Consider the following 8439-nt stretch of genomic DNA (forward strand, 5'->3'; position numbering starts at 1 on the left):
AAATTTTGCATCAAGTAAAGTCATGGCAGCCACGATTTCACTCTCAGATTCTGTTAACATGCAAATATATAAATAACCACATAGATTCTGTCCTCATTCTTGGATTGCAGAGCTTGGAAATGCATTGTTTGGGACCCAAGGGTATATCTCTCACTTCCTTAAGTAGCTATTTGATTTCTCTGATAATTTTGTTTTCTCTGTTCTGGCCCCTTACATTTTAAAGGGACTGGCAGGGAAGCAGGACTGGCTGTCATTTTTTGAGGCAGAGCTGCTGAGTTTTATATTAGAGAGGAATACCCATATACTGTACTCTTTCTGACAGAGATGGTACTTTCTTGATTTGACTGTTTCCTTTAGTGTAAACTATAAACCATTTTCCATGACAGGATAAGGTATATGTTGCCTGTGTATATCAATGGGGATTCCTTTTAACAGTAACAGCTTTATGATCAGACTTATTTTTGCTATGCACTTTTTAGGTTTCAGTGAGGCAGCAGGAGCTCCTAATTGATAAAAACTACCCTGCCTTTTGCATCTTTCTTCCACAGTGAGCACGTCTACACATGCATTTGATCCAGCTTAAGTTTACTCTTGTGTAAAATACTCTGAAGTAAGTGCTTTTGGGCAGGCATCTATACATGTGGGGATTAGGGAATAGATTTGCTGCTCTTTGCACTGTTTCCTGCAGCCCTGCAATGGGTCCCTGCCACCACCAGGGGGAGCTCTAGGCTTCCCCTGGGTTCTAGCCCAGGGGCTGGCAGGGAGCACTGGGCCAGGAGACAGCTGTCTCCTGGCCCCAGGGGGGGGCTGCCTGTTGCCAGAGCGGGGACTGGGACAGGGAGCAGGAGCTCTGGCTCCACAATCAGGGGCAGGGGACTTGGAAAGAGCTGCAAGGGAGGGGCAGGTCCAGGCCCCCTGCCCCAATCCATGGGTGGGGCTGCTAGCAACTAGCTTGCTGCCAGCTGCCCCACCAGCAGATCAGGGCAGGGGACTGGGACCTACTCCACCCCTGCAGCTCTTTCCAAGCCCTGTGCCTCTGTCACCCATATCAGGGCATGGGGCTGGAACCTGTCCCTGACCAGGAGGAGGCATACCAGGAGGAGGCTAGACAGCTTTCCCCACTCAGCTTGGTGAGCCTGGAGCTTGTGGGAAGGAGGGGGATAAGCTGGGGGGATTGTTCCCTGCCCAGCTCCATGAGTGCGGAGCTGAGCAGGGAACAAGCTCCCCAGTCTGTTCCCCCCAGCTCTGCGCTTGTGGAGCTGGGCAGGGAACAGGCTCCCCTGCCTTCACCAGCAAGGAGGTCAGAGTGCCCGCTCCATGACCGCGGGTTGATGCTGGAAGACCCTGATCTCCCAGCAGCTCTGCGATGCGGGGCCGGTGCTGGGAGATAAAGATCTCCTAGGGGACTTGGAGCTCCCTGTTGCCACGGCAGAGGAACAAAGTCCCCTACCAGGCTCCTATGGTAGAGCCTGCCCTGGCAGCCAGGAGCTCCTGGGGGCAGCAATCTATCTCTTGGCCCCTAGTGGACAGCTGGCCAGAATCAGATTTCGCTCCCAGCCAGGCGTGTACATGAGCGCTACTGCACTGCTACTAATCTCAAGTAAATTTGCTACTTGCATCTGCAGGTAGCAAATTTACTTGGAATTAGGAAGGTTTATTGCGTAGTAAACATGCGCAGGTGTAGACGGACATGCTTCCTTCACAAACTATGCTAATGTGCAGTTAAGCATCTCATGTAGATGCACCCAGTGACTATTAGTACAATTGCTGGATCATATTCTAACACTCGAGTGAAGCTGATTAATTTTACACCCACAGTTCAGAGTTGGGAAAACTGAGGAATTGAGATGTTAAATAATCTGCCCATTCTCACACAAAAAGTCAGCTCTAAGGGCTGGGACAGAACCTCTAGTCCACAGTGCTCTTCAATAAATCACACTCCCCTTCCAGTACTAGAAGATAGGAGTCCTGATCTAACCCAAGGACCACACTCTCTGAAGAGAATATTTAAACCCCACATTTGGAAGCTCAAGTTCATGCTTATATGTATATATGAAAAAAATGTAGCAGACTTAGAAGAATTAGTGATAGAACAGACCAGTCTAATCAACCATCTTGCTGGCAGCGGTGAGGGACTGTCCCCCACAGAACAGATTCTGGCATTTGCAAATATACCTCTAAAATAAGAATACATCTTTTAATTCATCTGAAGTACTGGGATCCCTCTATATTTTTAGAGATAGGTATTTGTATGTTATGCTGCTCTCACTGTGACATCTCTCATTCAGGCTTTTTTGTACCCATTTCACATCCATATGTGCTGATTGAGAACTAAACAAATGATCTGGGTGACCTCTCAGGCAGGGCATTTTATTTCTTTTTCCTCACGAGCACACTGATGATCTGCCTTTTCTGCTGTGTCCACACAACTTAGGCCCTGTACAAGATGCCAAAGTGAGAGAGGAGATGGTGCCAGCAGCACTTAGACCTATCTCAGCCTTAGCCTCTGGTCTGAAGCTCCAAAGCTGTTCTTGGGCCTTTGTGCTGAACTTCTGGCTCCTCTGCCAAAGCAGATGGGGCCTGATGTTGAGTCTTACTCTCTTTTCTTTGTTAGTCAGTCAGCATCATTCCTACCCCCGGTTCCTCTCCCTTTGCTCCAATGAAGATGTCAAAAGGTTCTGGGGGAGGAGTGGGGAATCAGGCACCTTGAGCAGTTAGTAAGGAAACAGGAAAGAGAACAAGTAAAATACATTACTGTAGCCAGTGACAAGTACCTACCCTGCATGAGAGGGAGCTGAAGGATTAGCAGTAAAGGAAGGGTTGAGCAAAGGGGACTAATAAAATGGAAATATTAGTGGACAGGGGACGTTAGTGGGACATAAGGCATTAATAGACAGGTGAGGGAATTGGGATAGGGGTCACGGATGGCTAGGGAAGGCTTTTTCAGCTTTGTGTAACTAACGCAAATTGTATGTGTAAATCATATAAAACTTCCTCAATCTTTTTGTTGTGCAGAAGCCAGACAAGCCTGTGGCACTGTTCACACTAGAAGAACTTCAATCAGTTTCCATGATTTATTAATACAGGGCTGATAAAGCTTAAGATTGGCATTTAGTAGGTTGGATACCTTCTCCACTTGTAGGGCTGGACTGCTCCTTTGGAGTGGTTAATTGTTGTCTTATGATCATAAGATCATAGGAACATAGGGCTGGAAGGGTCATCTAGTCCAGACCCCTGCTCAAGGCAGGGTCATCTTTGACTAAACCATCCCAGCCAAGTGTCTGTCTAACCTGCTCTTGAAAATTTCCAGGAACAGGGAGTCCACAAATTCTCTTAGGTGGCTTGTTCCAATGCTTGAGCAACATCATAGTCAGAAAGGTCCTCATAATCTCCAACCTAAATTTCCCCTGCTGCAGCTTAAGGCCATTGCTCCTAGTCCTGTCCTGGATGGCGACAGATAAAAGTCAATCTTATCCACTGAAACCAATTGTGAAGGCCTCGTTAGCACTACCAGGACCCCTGCACTTTGTACCATTATTTGTTCTTGTGCAAAGCAAGCTTCGGGTGGTGCCAAACTGGAATGGGAGCATTTTACCCCATTTTGTTCTTGCTGTGCGCTGGTATTAAGGACTGTATAAGGTTCAGGACAGCAGTAAATTAGTTCCACATTGTCTGGTTTAACTTATCAGTCTGAAGTCATTGCTTTTCTCTAGGGGACTTTTGCCTTATATGGCTAAATCATATTTTTAACATAGCTTTTTTAGGATACATGTTGGTCGGCATTGTCCCTGTCGTTGTTTAGTTGTTATCACAGCGAGGGTAAACAATTTATACAAAAAGCAAACCATATAGTGTCAGTATGGATAATCTTTATGAGATTGATGGGTGTGGGAGGGAAAAGGAGAGGAAATGGAATAGATCCAGGATTTCTATAAGAGAACTGTGTCACCTTCTCTAAGTGTCAGGGAGTGCAAAAACTGCTGCCTGTCAGACAGCAGGAGCAGTACACATAAAAAAGACATTTCTCCTATGTTTACTGTACTATGTATATTCAAGGTAGGTACACATAAAGCTGTGGAGTGGAAAATCCACTAAAAATAGTGGATAACTACGAGAATAAAATTATGCTAAGAGTGAGAGAGAAAAAACCTAGGAAATTACAGCTTTGCATTTACTAAAGATGTATCCTCTACATTATAAAAACTCATAATGGCAACGTAGGCTGAATCACTTGCAGACATCCCTGATTGCATAAACTGTGTAAAATATTCATACATTATTCTGGGGTTGGGGCTGGGTGGGGGCTGCAGGGCAGTGTGATGTGGGCCACCTGAATTCAGTTCCCATTGCTCGGTCTCTTGTAGGCTAAGATCAAGTGTTGGCCTTTTGGCTCAGATCAAGGTGGGGACATCCAAACCCCAAGACCTCTAGGCTTGAGCCTGCATGCAGGATGCCTGTGAATGGATTTGGGAGTATCTGAAGTCCCAGGGTGAGAGCCTGGGATGGAGGATGCTTGTCGGTTGTAGCGCCAGATATGGTGTTTAGAACAATTGAGTTCTGCCTGCTCAACCAATATGGTTTTTGCAAGAATTGAATTCTGCTCAATCAATATGATTTGGAATTGATTTGGCTGATTTGACCTGGAACACAAAATATATTAATAAAAAAAAGGTAGCTTAATTAAACACTCAAGTCTCAGGTCTTGTTACCCTGTCTCGTCCCTGTTTCTAGGATAGTTCCTACCCACTTTTCTAAGTACCCTGACAGTCTTGAATGACAAGCTGTATGGAAGAATAAAGTGTTGTTAATGGGGCATGTAGGAAACTATTTCATATCCTGATGGTTATCAGCAAGGTTTCAAGCAATGAGTACACACCCTTCCCTCAACCTCTTTTGTCCAAACAGCACCCACCCAATCACCACCCCCTTCGGATTCCTCAAAAGTGCCTGTTCATGCATATTCATTGTCAGCCTGGAGCTTGTCCCTTTAAGAAAGTGTAACACAGTAGCAGAGGAGGGCCCTGCCTCCTGAAGCTTGTAGCACTGGAGCCCAGCTCTGGAATGGGAAACAGTTCCTGATCTTTATCCGACTACAGTACTCACAGGCGGCCACCCTATCTCTAGCGCACTCAGTACCATTCAGCGTGGAGATCAGCACTCCTGCCTGGCTCCCTGACACAGGCTGGAAGTTCCTGGGCACTGAGCTCAACTGCTGTAAAAAGCAAATAGGAAAATATACAGCTGGATCAAATTGGTAAGTCAAACTAGAGTCACATCCTGCTCCTTGGGCTGCAGCTTTGCTTTATTTTTCATACTCTTTTCAGTCTGTTGTGCGGGTCCCCCCCCCCATATTGTCTTCTAAGTAGAGCAGCTGGGAAAAAGTGGAGGGCAAACAAGAATGTAAAATGGCTAGGAAGCATTTGTCCTTTCTTGTTTCTTTTTTTTTTTTTTTTAAATCTCCCACCTCCCCCATGAATGTTTTGCTGTAAGAGCTGGAAAGAGAAATCCAGCCACTGCATTTTGTAAGGGAGTAGGGGAAGAGTTCTAACTGGCTTTTGTCGTGAAAATTATTTTTTGAAAAGAAATCCTTTTAAAAAGCTTGAAATGAAGTGACTTGTCATTTCCTTTAAAAAGGTGAAAACACATCTCATGTTCTGTATTTCTTTAAATGTAGTTGACTCCCTGTACCATAAGGGATGGTTTTTAAACATGAGCTGTTGATAAAAATTTTGTTTTCTAAATATACCTGAAAAAAGTTGCATATGATGTTGATTTGTTTTAGATAAAAAATGAACTGGTAGAGCTGGACGTTCAGGCAGTGGTAGGAGATGCAGTTTTGTTTGCAGCAGACAAGAGGGCAGCATTGCTACATCTGGTAATGATCCACTGTCAAATAGTCAAAGTTGGTAAAACTCTGAAGTGAATAAATGAATGAGTAATAAGTGAGTAAAAAAAAAAAAGATTTATGTGTGGAGACTGTTATACTGTAGAGTTTTTATAGCAGGAAAATCCTTGAATTTTCTTTTTTTTTTTAACTTCATGGAACAAATATTGGCTAATGATCTGAACTGTTATAAGAATACACTTTGTGTCAGTCAAATCAGAGCCTAGTTATAAAAATAAAATTCTAGATTTATGAATGAGAGAGGAGTTAAATCTTTCATTGACCTGTTTCCTGGCACGCTAGCCACTGATGTAGCTTTTTGAGCAATGCAGAGAAATGACTTGTGCTACACACAGCTCTTAAAGGTAATGTAGGGTTCTTATTACTGCTTCTTCTGTATCAGGGGCTGTGCTTCGTGAGTAGATTCACCCAAAGTAAAAAATGATAAGAAGGTACAAAACTAAAAAGTTTGTTAGAATTTCTGAGAAACATCTTTTGAGAGAAAGATTGGAGGTTAATTCTATGTGAACCAGGTTGCAAGTCAGAATTTGAGCTCAGAGTCTAGAAATGTATGTTTGCATCCAATACAATCAAGTGATCAGTGCAGAAGATTGGACCAAGTAGCCAGGATTTAGGGGCTGTAGATCTGTCTCTGACATGACTATGGTCGAGTGTTGGGAAGGTAGGGTGATAGGTGAATGGGCACTGGGATTACTTAGTTCTATTTCCAATTTTGCCAACGATACTGCATTACTTGAGACTAGACTCTTAACTCTTCCATGCCTTTTTTTACCCATCTATAAAATAAGAGTTGCAGCAGATAGTATTACAACATATGTATTGCTATATATACATATTCATACATGCTTGCGGGTATACACATACTTAACTTTTTATAAAAGGTGGCTTTTAAGTGCCTTGACATCTTCAAATAAAGATGCTAGAAAAAAATGACAGTATTGTTTTAAATGATATCTTTCAGTTATGGCTAGAGAGGGCTCTGAGCTCACAAGTTCCTACCTAGCCCCAAATTCATCAGGGTTTGATATCTATTTTAGGGTCTAAGATTTCTAAGATTTCTATTCTTTCTTGAGTGCTAAGGTAATCTGAAGTTGCAACATTCATTCCTATTACTTTAAAAAGTGTTTGGGTAAAGTGGAGTGGGTAAAATTACAGTGTCTGAAATCTTAACACAAGACATGGTGGGAAAAGCAGATTAACACAGGCTGAATGACTGTATGGAATCTGCTTATTCAGGCTTTCAGTGACTACACTTCATTGAAGAGTTTAGACTACGGTTACATGCGTTGGGCCAGTGGCATGTATGAACAGTAATTCACTTCCTACATTGCAGGAGGCATTTAAAGAAGTATGAGGAAGCATGTCCATGAACTAGTGAGCAGACAAGTACTGCCCTTTTCTCATTCATTGTGACATCTGTTTGTCTTTGTCATGCATACACGGGCAATATGTCTTATAAAATGCCCCTTGACATGATGCATTCTCCAAGATGGGATTTTTCTTCTCTTCCCCCAATGTCTTGATCTCTATTTTATTGAAGATACTACTTATTTTCTTCTCTCTTTTTCAACTGGAGTGGTCACAGGTCAGTTATCTAAGTGCTGCTTGCTTTTTCAGTAATGTGCTTTTTTCTTCTTCAGTAACTTCATTTTAAGCAGCTGCCCTGCTGGAATTACTCAACTGGAGGTCCTGCTGTCCATCTGTCATTGAATTTGGTCCGGGTATGCCAGCTTTCTCAGGGAGGTAAAGGAGGCTGCCCCCAGAGTTAGATGAAGTGCTCTGTTGTTTGGCTAATCTCTGATCAAGAAGATGGCATGAGTGATTGATTCTCTAAGGTACTTTAGCAAGGCCTTTAAAAGACTGAATCTCCTTTTTTGATTTGGGCTATAGATTCATGTAATGTACAGCATCAATTTTCATTCTCTGCTCGTGAAACTCTTACTAGGTAGGGTAACAAGATTAAATGAAAGTATAGATAAAATGATCAGAAACATCAGGGAAAATTTGCCTCTAGACAATGCCCCTTGGGGCACCCAGGCTGCTTTTGAGATGTTTGTCACAACTAGTATTTTCTCTCTTCACTGACTGACAATTAGGTCATAAATAATAATTATATTTATCCGTTGCATCTTCCAACCTGTTCCTTTGGCCAGCATGTCTGCTTCATATAGCATGTACTTCCATCCAACTTCTGTTGGTTTTTTCCACTTACTAAGTCCTCAGACTGAAGTCTCCTATTCTATCCACAGTCCACAGAGTACCTGATCCCATTCCTACTCATGTTCCTAGGATTCTGCTTGAAGGTCTGTTCCAGAGCCTGCACTGTTAATTTATTTGTGCATGATGCTCAGATGTGGCTCAACCACTGCTGATTGTCTAAGCATTGTCTTCATGTGACTGAGGTGCATGCTTTCCAAAAAAAGGGAAAGATTCCCCCTCCCCTGGTTTCTTAAACTTGTAAATAAAACTGGACTGGCTTGAATGGCTTTTTTAAATACCGAGGTCTTTGAGATCACCCATAACAAAATCTTTCC

General features: G+C 43.1%; 1 protein-coding gene across 4 annotated transcripts in view; it reads left to right on the plus strand.

Moving 5' to 3' along the window:
- The window catches only part of DAAM2 (dishevelled associated activator of morphogenesis 2), a 198070-nt gene that overhangs the window by 24129 nt on the left and 165502 nt on the right, over positions 1–8439 (plus strand). The window contains exon 1 of one of the 4 annotated variants that reach the window (XM_006018598.3): positions 5070–5254. The exons of 2 other annotated variants lie outside the window; for them this stretch is intronic. The gene's annotated coding sequence lies outside the window, so the exon portion shown is untranslated. Of the gene's footprint in view, positions 1–5069; positions 5255–8439 lie in introns of those variants that run through there. One more of the 4 variants, XM_025197837.1, reaches the window with a different exon arrangement.

Source organism: Alligator sinensis, unplaced genomic scaffold, assembly GCF_000455745.1.
Source record: "Alligator sinensis unplaced genomic scaffold, ASM45574v1 scaffold198_1, whole genome shotgun sequence".
NCBI lineage: Eukaryota > Metazoa > Chordata > Crocodylia > Alligatoridae > Alligator > Alligator sinensis.